Source organism: Pteropus vampyrus, unplaced genomic scaffold, assembly GCF_000151845.1.
Source record: "Pteropus vampyrus isolate Shadow unplaced genomic scaffold, Pvam_2.0 Scaffold373, whole genome shotgun sequence".
Classification (NCBI taxonomy): Eukaryota; Metazoa; Chordata; class Mammalia; order Chiroptera; family Pteropodidae; genus Pteropus; species Pteropus vampyrus.
Window position 1 is genome coordinate 1,136,384 of NW_011889154.1, and position 10,205 is coordinate 1,146,588.

The window sequence follows — 10,205 nt, forward strand, 5'->3', positions numbered from 1 at the left end:
ATACTCTTCAATGTTCTTGTCAACTCCATTCTTGTATATAGGTGATAAAGTTAAATTTACAAGAATTATGACACTGATTTTTTTTAAACAGAAAAAAGCTGGTTTGACATGTTAATAATTATACTCTTCTGTATTTTCTAAGTCCAAAAACTAGAAATGCCAAATGAGAATGCTAGCAATCTGCTTAGAATATATCAGATATGATGATGCTCACTTTTACTATATGCCAGGCATTGTGCTATTCTTTATATATGTAATATCATTGTACCTTTATCCCCGCACTGGAGGTAGTTACCATTAAAATATTTATTCTAAGAAGATAAAACAAAAGCACAGACGGGTTGAATAACTTCACCAAAGTCACTGAGGTAGACAGCGTTGGAGTCAATATTTGAATACAGACATGATAAATTTTATAACCCATAGCCTCAACAAATTGCAAAAGGGATCATTATTGTAATTTATTCATTTTAAAAATGAGGAAAATAAGATCTTAAAATATTTAATGATTAAGCCTAAATACGCAGGGCCAGAGAACACAGTTGTTCAGGTTGTGCATTACACAAACCTAGGGCTATTAGCTACATGATGCTGTTAGAATTGAAATGATTCAATCCATTTTTTCCATGATACCTTGCAAATATTTGCAGATTCCTATCATGTACTCTTCAAAACTCTATATATCTTCCCTTTATTTTAACTCATGTAGCCATATTCTAATTTCTTATCAAGCCTATTCATTTCTATACAGTTAGATTTGTTCATCACAGCCTGCATTATATTTTGGGATCCATGACATATTAGTTAATTTTTTTTTTTCTTACAATAAAACTCACCTTTTGCAATGTCCAATTCTGTGGGTTATGACAAAGGCATAGAATATGCATCTACCAAGCCAGTACCATACAAGATATTTCCAACTAGGGTCACCAATAATCCTGGTATGCCTGGAACTAAGAGGGATTCCTAGCATACAGACCTTTTAGTTTTAACATTGTAACAGTCTTGGGCAAACTAAGATGAGTATAGTTGGTCACTCTACTTCTATTATCCTAAAATTTCCTCTCTGTAATTCCTTTTCAGTCAACCCCTTCCCTAAATCTCAACCCCTTGCAACCACTCATCTATTTTCCATCTCTATAGCTTTGTGTTTTCCAGAACGTCATGTCATATAAATGAAATTGTATAATATGTATGTATCCTTTGGAGTCTGGCCCTGTTACCTCGGTTCTCTGATGAGTTTTTAAAAAGTCATTAATTTGCAGTTTGTCTTTTTTCTTGTTGTGAGTGTAGGCATTGCTGATCTTTTTCCAGCTCTTTACATTTCTGAGCTGAAATCACTCATTTGCTTTCTGAACAAAGGAAAAAATATGTTAATGTGAAACCCAAATGGTGTTCTAAATTTATAAACGGCTTACATATGATAAGCAAAATAAAATATATGATAGTTTGATAGATTTTTTCCAAAAGAAGTAGGCAAAAACAAAGAGGAAATGGAAATGTTCAAAATCATAGAGAATACAAAATGCATGCCTGTTTCTTAGACTATAGGAAGACAATGGTCCCTTTATGACCATTTGAGGAAAAATACACCTTTAAGCAGTTCTCTGCTAGCTGTTATTATATTCTAGTATCACCAATTAAAGACAAATGTTTCATGAAAAACGGTGATTGGTATCCTAATTTTCTTTACTTGGTGCTGTAAGGGATAAATAGTTGGCAATAGCTGTTTCCTAATATACTCCTCACAATAATAGTCAAATTATTACTCAGCAACACTGATTACAAATTACTACAATAAGCAATGAAGTATTCAACCTCATTATTGCATAGTCAAGGCATTTTAATATTAAAGAAATCAGTAATGAACAAATGAGGCATTTCTTCTTACACATGGAAGTGTATATTGTTCTCTACCCGCTCCTCTCTTCACAGGTTTGATAATATAAATTATGATCCTCTTCAAAACACTGCCACTAAGTACATGGCACATTTCTTAGATTCACATGTTTATGCCTTCTTTATTGAACTGTGAGTAATGATTTTATGTCAATATTTAAAGAGAGAAATTTTACCCAGAGGTAACTCATCAAAAAGGGAAAAGGCAAAAACTGTATAATACAGGCCTTCGAATAATTTTCAGAAATTAAAACTGGCAAAAAATATATTTTCATGCACTTCAGCAATGTTATCAGAAGCACTCCAAAACCTAAGGTTGTGCTGGTAAAAGCAAGGCAGGACCATCCTTCTTTATAGTTCAAACAGAATCTAAGATATGAATAAGGGAAAAACAAAAAACAGAAACACACACATGTGCGCATATGTGCATATTCATTGCCTAAAACTAGACATAGAGTGGGAACCATGTTTGGGAACAAGACAGAAGCCTAGTTTTCAGAATTGGCATAAAATCAAAGTCTAAGTTGACTTGATGTGAGTTGCAAAGAGCTGGTCACAGATTCTGAAACTTTTCCCAACATAAGGATTTCAAAACTAAGTCTGGTATTTGGGATAGAATAGTAACTGTTAAAAAGGAAAAGTGGCAGAAGTTGCTAACCTGGCAAAGTCTGAAAGAATTAGTAAAACTAAGCACAAATAATATATAGATATGTACATTTTAAAGTAGACATTTTGATATAAAATCAAAACCAATCTCAAAGAGGCTGTACTAGTATAAAAATAAGAGGCCAAATGTTCTTAAGGATTGTAAGATCACCTTGTGAGGCATGGTTAACTATGATTTTCACTGGATCACATGTAAGTTACAAATAGAGAAACAGTTTGTTTTTTCTTTCCTCCTGTAGGCCTTAGAAAATTCCCAATCTTCAATAAAGTTACTATGTGCCATTTTTGTTTCTCTAAGTACTCTCTCAGATGATTTCATTTCATGACATTTCATTGAATTAATTTTATCTACATTTCCCTATTAAGATCACAGCCAATAGAAAAATCCCATTTTGCCTTAGGAAAGAGCATTTGTGATAGACTACAGACACCCTGTTTTGATTCAGCTACTCCATGAGTTTGATCCAGTTTTTCATTTCTCTTTTAGAGTCTGTAAATTGTTTCTAGTGTTCACAAACTAGATCTAGAATGAATAATCATTTCATGACATCTTTCCAGAAATAAATTTAAGGTCTCTGCTTATGTTCTTTGTTCTAATAGATGAGAGAATAGGATGTGTATTTTGAGCCTTGACTATTGAGTTTCTGCATTTTTGTGTACACTAATTAACGCTGCTGGAGGTCACCAGTCACAGTAGCCTTCGGGAGCCTAAAATACTGTGGTATTTTTAAATATTTTAAGGAGGGTAGGTAGTCAATGTCAAGATAATGTGACACTGAAATCACATCATTTCTCTTGATATGATTTTCCTAAAGAGTGCTTTTAGTATATAAACTGATGGGAGAAAAAAACAAGATTTTATATTTGTTATAGACTAAATGTCTGTATCCCCTCAAAATTCATATGCTGAAATCTAATCCCCAGTGTGATGGTATTATGAGGTGGAATATTTAGGAGGCACCCCAGAATGGTTGTCAGAATACATTTCCAGTTGCATAGAATCCAGATTTGAGAAACCTGCCCCAAATATCTATTTGATGGACTATTGTCAAGTAGAATAGTCTTCCTTTTAAGAGCACCCACTAATATCTAAAAAATGGGACAATTTATCTTAAATTATCTTATTATAGAGTTACTCCAAATAACATATTATATATTCATCTATCTAACATTGATTGCTATATATAATTTAGAATTTGACATTGAAAATTCCAGAACCATCTTAGACAACGGACGATTTTTGCCATATCTACAAAATGAACTTGAGGTTTAAGAGATTTTGTGATGCCTTTTTAACAATTTCATTCCTACTTCCAAAGTCCATTGAATATTTTTTATTATAATTCACTCCAAAATCTACTACATATAAAAACCATTACTGATTTTTCACTATACTTCTTTCTTGCACAAAACATTCAAAAAAAACCTTAGAAATAGGCAGAAATCTTGTAAGTTTTTTAAATTTAATATTAGTTTCAGGTGTATAACACAATGGTTAGACATTTATATAACTTACAAAGTGATACCAAAAATATGGAAGGCTTCTTCACAAATTGGCATGTCATCCTTGTGCAGGGGTCATGCTAATCTCTGTATTCCAATTTTAGTATATGTGCACTGAAGTGAGCATAAAAACCTCGTAGGTTTTAAAATAATCATTCTGCTAGTCAAGACTATGTGAGGTTAAATTTCATTCAAAATTTTGTTTATGATATAAAATGTGATATTTTTGTATGACTCCTAATAAATCTAAGATTTTCACTAGCTTTCCTTCAGCAGACATTAAAAATTTGCCCATTTAGAAAATTTGGAAGGGTATCATTTCTAATTGTATATACTCTTAGTTCATCTATGTGGAATAATGATAAACTGCCAAATTTACATGATTTTACCACTTGTGTATCTAGTACACATTTCTGTGTCTATTTTGTTTTCTTAAGCAGTATCTTTAGCATACATCTCTACTTGCTATGAAGACTAAAAATTAGAGATATAAATGTTGAACACTACTGGTGCATGGAACTCAAGCGCACTAGGGCTAGAATAGTCACTGTTGAGGCACTTTTGGTTCTGTCACTTTTTTACTGTTAAAGTCTAACATAATTCTTTAGATGAAATGAAAGTACATCAAGTTATAGAGGAAAAAGTTTGTACTGATTCAAAAAAAATTAAAGCAGAATTCATTTGTGTATTTTGAAATGCCTATGAAAAGATGTCCCTTTTTCCCTTTAGTCATTTCAAAGGTTTTATAAGATTTGTCACTTTTCTTATTTTTAAAAATAAAAACTTAAATTTCTCTTTTCAGTATTCTAAAGCTAAAATAAATACTATATGAATCATATGTATACGTACAGGCATTAATTCTATAAAATATATTAAATTTGTTTTAAAACCCTTATAAGTTGATTCTCTTATTTGGACAGCCTATTTGATGTTCTAAAAATAACTTTAAAAAAATATACTAAGGTCATGCCATTTCTAAAAATGGTATAACCAACTTATATGTCTTTTTTTTTCTGTATTTTTAAGGAAATAAAAATAAATATATTTCTAAATTACAAAAGAAAAACTTAAAAATGTATTGGTTATCCTATATCTATCCACCCAGAGATTAAAAAAAAAAAAAAAAAGAAAACATTTGGTTGGCTCTTCTTCTCTCCAGCCCCCTTAATATTTTTATTAAGACAGTCATTCTATGTCTGTGAATTTATGTGTAAATAATACAAGGCTGTGACATACCCAATTTATTCCAAGAGCAATGAAAACAATGAACCAAGAACTGAGTGTATGAAACCAATAGAAAAACAAAATAAGTTCCTTAGTGGTTTTCAACAAGTTCTTCAATAATACATTAGAAAATAACCTTTTCCCCTTGTCTTTTATTTTATATACCACAGCTGTTTTTGAACCTATCTCCTCCACAAACTGCAAAAAAACAACCCAAACCTTTTCCCTTTTCTTCTTCATTTTCTATCACATTGCTGAAAGGACCTATGAGGAGAGGAGGATAGTAGTAGACCTCAGAATTTATTTTAGAGGACAGACAAGAGAAATGCCTAGAAAAAAATCTGAATTGTTAATAGTCATTTTCAGTAATTTTCTAATGCATATTGTCTTATTTATGAAACATTTGTAAATTGTTTCTACATTAGCTTTACCTATTTGTTAATTTGGGTGTTTACACTTTATAATACTGATTTTTTATATGAATTGCTATTTTTAATAAGCTAGATGCATTGCAAAAAACAAATTTTCCCAAATTTATAATTCACATTTGAATATTGTCTATGCATTTCCTTCACCTATTTGTTCACTTAGGTCTTATTTATACATTTATTTTAATTATTTGTCAGTTATTTAAATTGTAGATTGCTCAGTTTCTATTTTCAGGTCTTTTATCATGTGTTCACGTACAAGTATAACTTTCATGTAGTCAATTCTATTGCTTTTTCCTTCTTTAATTGTTTTGTGGTATAGACCTACACCCCACATTTATATCATTGATCCATATTTCTTCTAGTATTTTTAAGGCATTTAAAAGAATTTAAAACTACTTATTTACTTGGGAGCTTATCTTACTCAAGGACCTAACTCTCTCCATTTGGTGTATTTTCACCCTCTAATGAATAAGGTAAACTGAGAAGCTTTACTTAGGTTGCTCTGGATTTAAAAGGCCTAAATAACCTAAGTACCTTTGCTTAAGTGTTTGAATAAATTCTTTTGTAAATCATTCTGGGTCTAGACCTTTCTAGCTATCATTTTGTGAAAATAACTTTTAGGACTTTTTGCCATTATCAGTTTGCGGTGATTTTCTGCCTTTTTTTAATTGTTCCTATAATTTATATTTTTTAATGGAAAGGTGTAGGTAACCTCAGAAAAGAGAATAATGTTAACACCAAGGATGGGTTTTCAAACAGTTTCTCAACGCCACCAACAACTTGTTCTCACTCCTCCCAAAGTGAGAAATCGTTCTGTCTTTGTAGGCATCAGGACAGTGAAGGCACCGTTCTGCTACTGCACAGAGTCGCATGGCTTGGTATTAGTTGCACTCTTTCATTGCAGATTCCCTTCTTCCTCTTCTACCCATTTGCCTGAGATGTTTTCCTGACCTACAGCAATCCTTAGGAAATAGCAGGCTGACCTACTCTCATTGGTTTGTGTATGATAAATCAAGATTTAAGTTTTGCCTTAAGAAATAAAGAGGTTAATTAGTCCACTAGCCCAATTTACATATTCTAAGTCAGCTACCCAGAGTTCAGATTACATTGGGGCAAAAATCTAAGTGCTGCGATTCTTTTATGTTCCTGTATTATTATTCTCTGTTAAGTATCTCCCTTGAAAATCTCTTGACAAAGTCTCTGTAGGATTTGTTTATTCCTAGGTTCCCAGGCCCTAATGCCATTTAATATAAATATAAATTCACCATAAGTCCTCATAAGCATTATGTATAAGGGTTTTAAATATGAAAAAGCTTCATGCCTTTGAATAAAAGTTAAATGAAGGCTAAAATGGATGGAATTTAGAGATTCAGGGAAGAAATGTGAAAATAAGGCATAAGGGGTCATGTGGTCTCAGATTTTGCAGGGCCTCCCTCTTATACCACATGAAGTAGTTACAATTCTATGTTAAGAGCAATGAAAAGGCTTTTGAGGGTTTTAAATGGGGGAGCAAAATTATTAGATTAACTTTTAAAAAAGACTCAGTGAAAGGACTACTCTTGACTTTATTTTTTGACAGCTAGCTTTTGATTATCAATTCTATTGTAGTCTTATGATTTTGTTTATACCCTTTTATATTTGTATTTTGTTTACTGATCAGACTTAAAAAACATGTTAGAGACTATCATTACAGTTCGTTTTGTCTATTTCTTATATTTTGACTCATACTTATGTAATTTGTTTGGCACATGAAAACATCATGAAAAATACATCTTTATTGTGAAGGGTAATTTTTATTAAAATGCCAAAAACATAAAATTACAGAAAAAAATCAATGTATAACCATAATTAAATTAACGTTGTAAGGTTTGTGAAATAAATTGCTTTTTATCTGAATCCAGACTCTACAAAGCAAAATTTGAAAGGCAGTATGAAGAATTCACTGGAATTGGAAGAATGTGAAAGAAATAATGAAATTTTGTAATCTCTTTAGAAGCTAATCTAGCTCTCCAACTTGTCATTTCGTTAGCTGGTCCCCTAGGGATTAATAAAAGCTCTGGTTGGAAAACTCTAACTACTAGTGCAGAAAAGAATTGTGTTGGGTTTATTTAGTCACGTCATGGAGACTTAAGGAAGGCAATAAAAATCTCTGATGCTCTCCAGAAAAGCAGAAGTTTACCACGTGGAAACAAATGTTCTAAAAAGGCTCTAGCCTTTGAATAAAAAAAACAGTTCAACTACTTTTTAATGAAAGGAAAGAATCTGTGTATCCATGAAATATCAAATGGAATTAAAGAACATTTGGGAGAATAAAAATTCAGAAAACCCAACTAAAAAATGGACAAAGGATCTGAATAGATATTTCTTCAAAGAATGCATGCAAGTAGCTAATAAGTATATGAAAAGTTGTTCAACATCATTAAATCAAAACCAGTATAAGATACCACTTCATACCACACTAGGATGGCTGGAATCAAAAAGTCAAATACTAACAAGTGTTGGCAAGGGTTTGGAGAAATTGGAACCCTCATACACTCTTGGTGGAAATGTAAAATAGTATAGCTGCTTTGGTAAATAGTGGTTGTTCCTCAAATAATAAAACAAAGTTATGACCCAAAAATTCCATTCCTAGTATATACCCAAGATAAATAAAAATATATGCCCACAGAAAAACTAGACTATGAATGTTCATAGCAGCATTATTCATGATAGCCAACAATTAGAAACAACTCAATGTCAATTGACTGATCAATGGATAAGCAAAATGCAGTATATCCATATAATAAAATATTATTCAATCATGAAAAGAAATGAGGTTCTGATAAATGTGACAACCTGAATAAATCTCTAAAACATTATGTTAAGTGAAAGAAACCAGTCATAAAAGCCACATACTTCATGATTCCATTCATATGGAATGTTCTCTGTAGGGAACCCTATTAAGAGAGAATATAGATTAGTGATTGCTTAGAGCTGGAGAGAATGGGAATTTATGTGAGTGACAGCTAAAGTTATGAAGTTTCTTTTGGAGGTGATGGTCTAAAATTGATGGCAGTGAGGACTGCACATTTCTGAGAATATACTAAAAGTAACTGGATTCTATACATTAAACAGGTGAGTTGTATGGGTACGTGAATTATTTACAAATCATGTTAAAAAAAACAAAACAAAACAAAACACCCAAGAACTCAAGAAGGCACGTCATTAACCCATCTCACTGGTTGTAACCATTACTATATTTAGCTTAGCTTTAGTATGAATTCAAAAACCTAAAGAATACTGGTGTAGAATCCTACTCCAATCATATTACTGCAATGCCTCAGAGTAAAGAGGTAAATACTATAAAGTATTGCAGAATTTACTATTCTGAAATATACATTCCCTTTGACACATTAAATATCCCTCCCAGAAGCTAGAGATCAGATAGTATGTGGGTTACACAAAGATTTAAAAAGAATATTCTTTTTCTTGTTTGCTATTTGGCAGAAAAACAGCTCTTATTGAGGCTCTTAATAAACCACTTATCTTTATAAAATTTGATTTCACGAAGTACCCAAGAGTTTAAGTTCTAGCTTTAAAAATAAGCAATACATGTATTAATTGTAATTCCAGAGCAACTCATTCTTACCTCGGTTTTATGTAGCTTGATTCTGGCATAAGTTGAAAATTGTATTACTAATTATACATGCACATTCTTCTGGAACTTTCTCAATTTCAAATGACCTATTCATTGTCTCCATATATTCATACTCATCAGGCTTTGTGTCCAAATTTTTCACTTATAGAATATGATCACTTTGTTTGCATAGAGGAATTGGATGTTGGAATTCAGAAATGCAAACTGTTACAAATTTAACTCAATGCACACACACATTATATATATATGTATATATATATACACACACACAGACATATATATACATACATATATATGTGCATGTGTATATATATAAAATCACTGAGTCAGATTAATAAATACAAATTAGTTATTTTATTTCAGAAGTTTCTTTGAAAAGCTCAATCAAGTATACTAGAGGTCTGTGCCATAATTACATCAAATATGTCATATGGCAGGCTGTTATCACTTATTACTAAAGTACTATTACTGTGCAAGACTTCTGCCAAAGTTGAATCTTACCAGCTGGTTTTCTGGAATTTCCCACCTAAATATTCCCTTTGGCACAAGGATGGGGATGGAGAGTATATATTCCTCAATGCCTGTTTAAGTGCCATTTTTCTCTATATTCTTCAAAGCCTCCTAGTTATTTTAGGCCTTGGCAGCCAACCATTTCCAAAAAGTCTCCATTTCCTAATACAGCCCCAAGAGCGAACTGTATCCACTCCTGGGCTGGAGAGGTTTACCTTAAGTGATATTATGTACTTTGGTTATTCAATTGTTTGCTAAATTGAACAACCAATTGTCTTTGAATTCCTTGTTTTCACTCAAGTAGCTGAATGTTATAAAACTACTCTCGAAATCTT

The 10,205-nt window shown here is 31.9% G+C and overlaps 1 pseudogene; it reads right to left on the reverse strand.

Annotated features, from left to right (window-relative positions):
- Positions 1-4,092: 4,092 nt before the first annotated feature.
- On the reverse strand, positions 4,093-4,193 carry LOC111731434 (annotated as a pseudogene).
- Between the last annotated feature and the right edge of the window lie 6,012 nt (positions 4,194-10,205).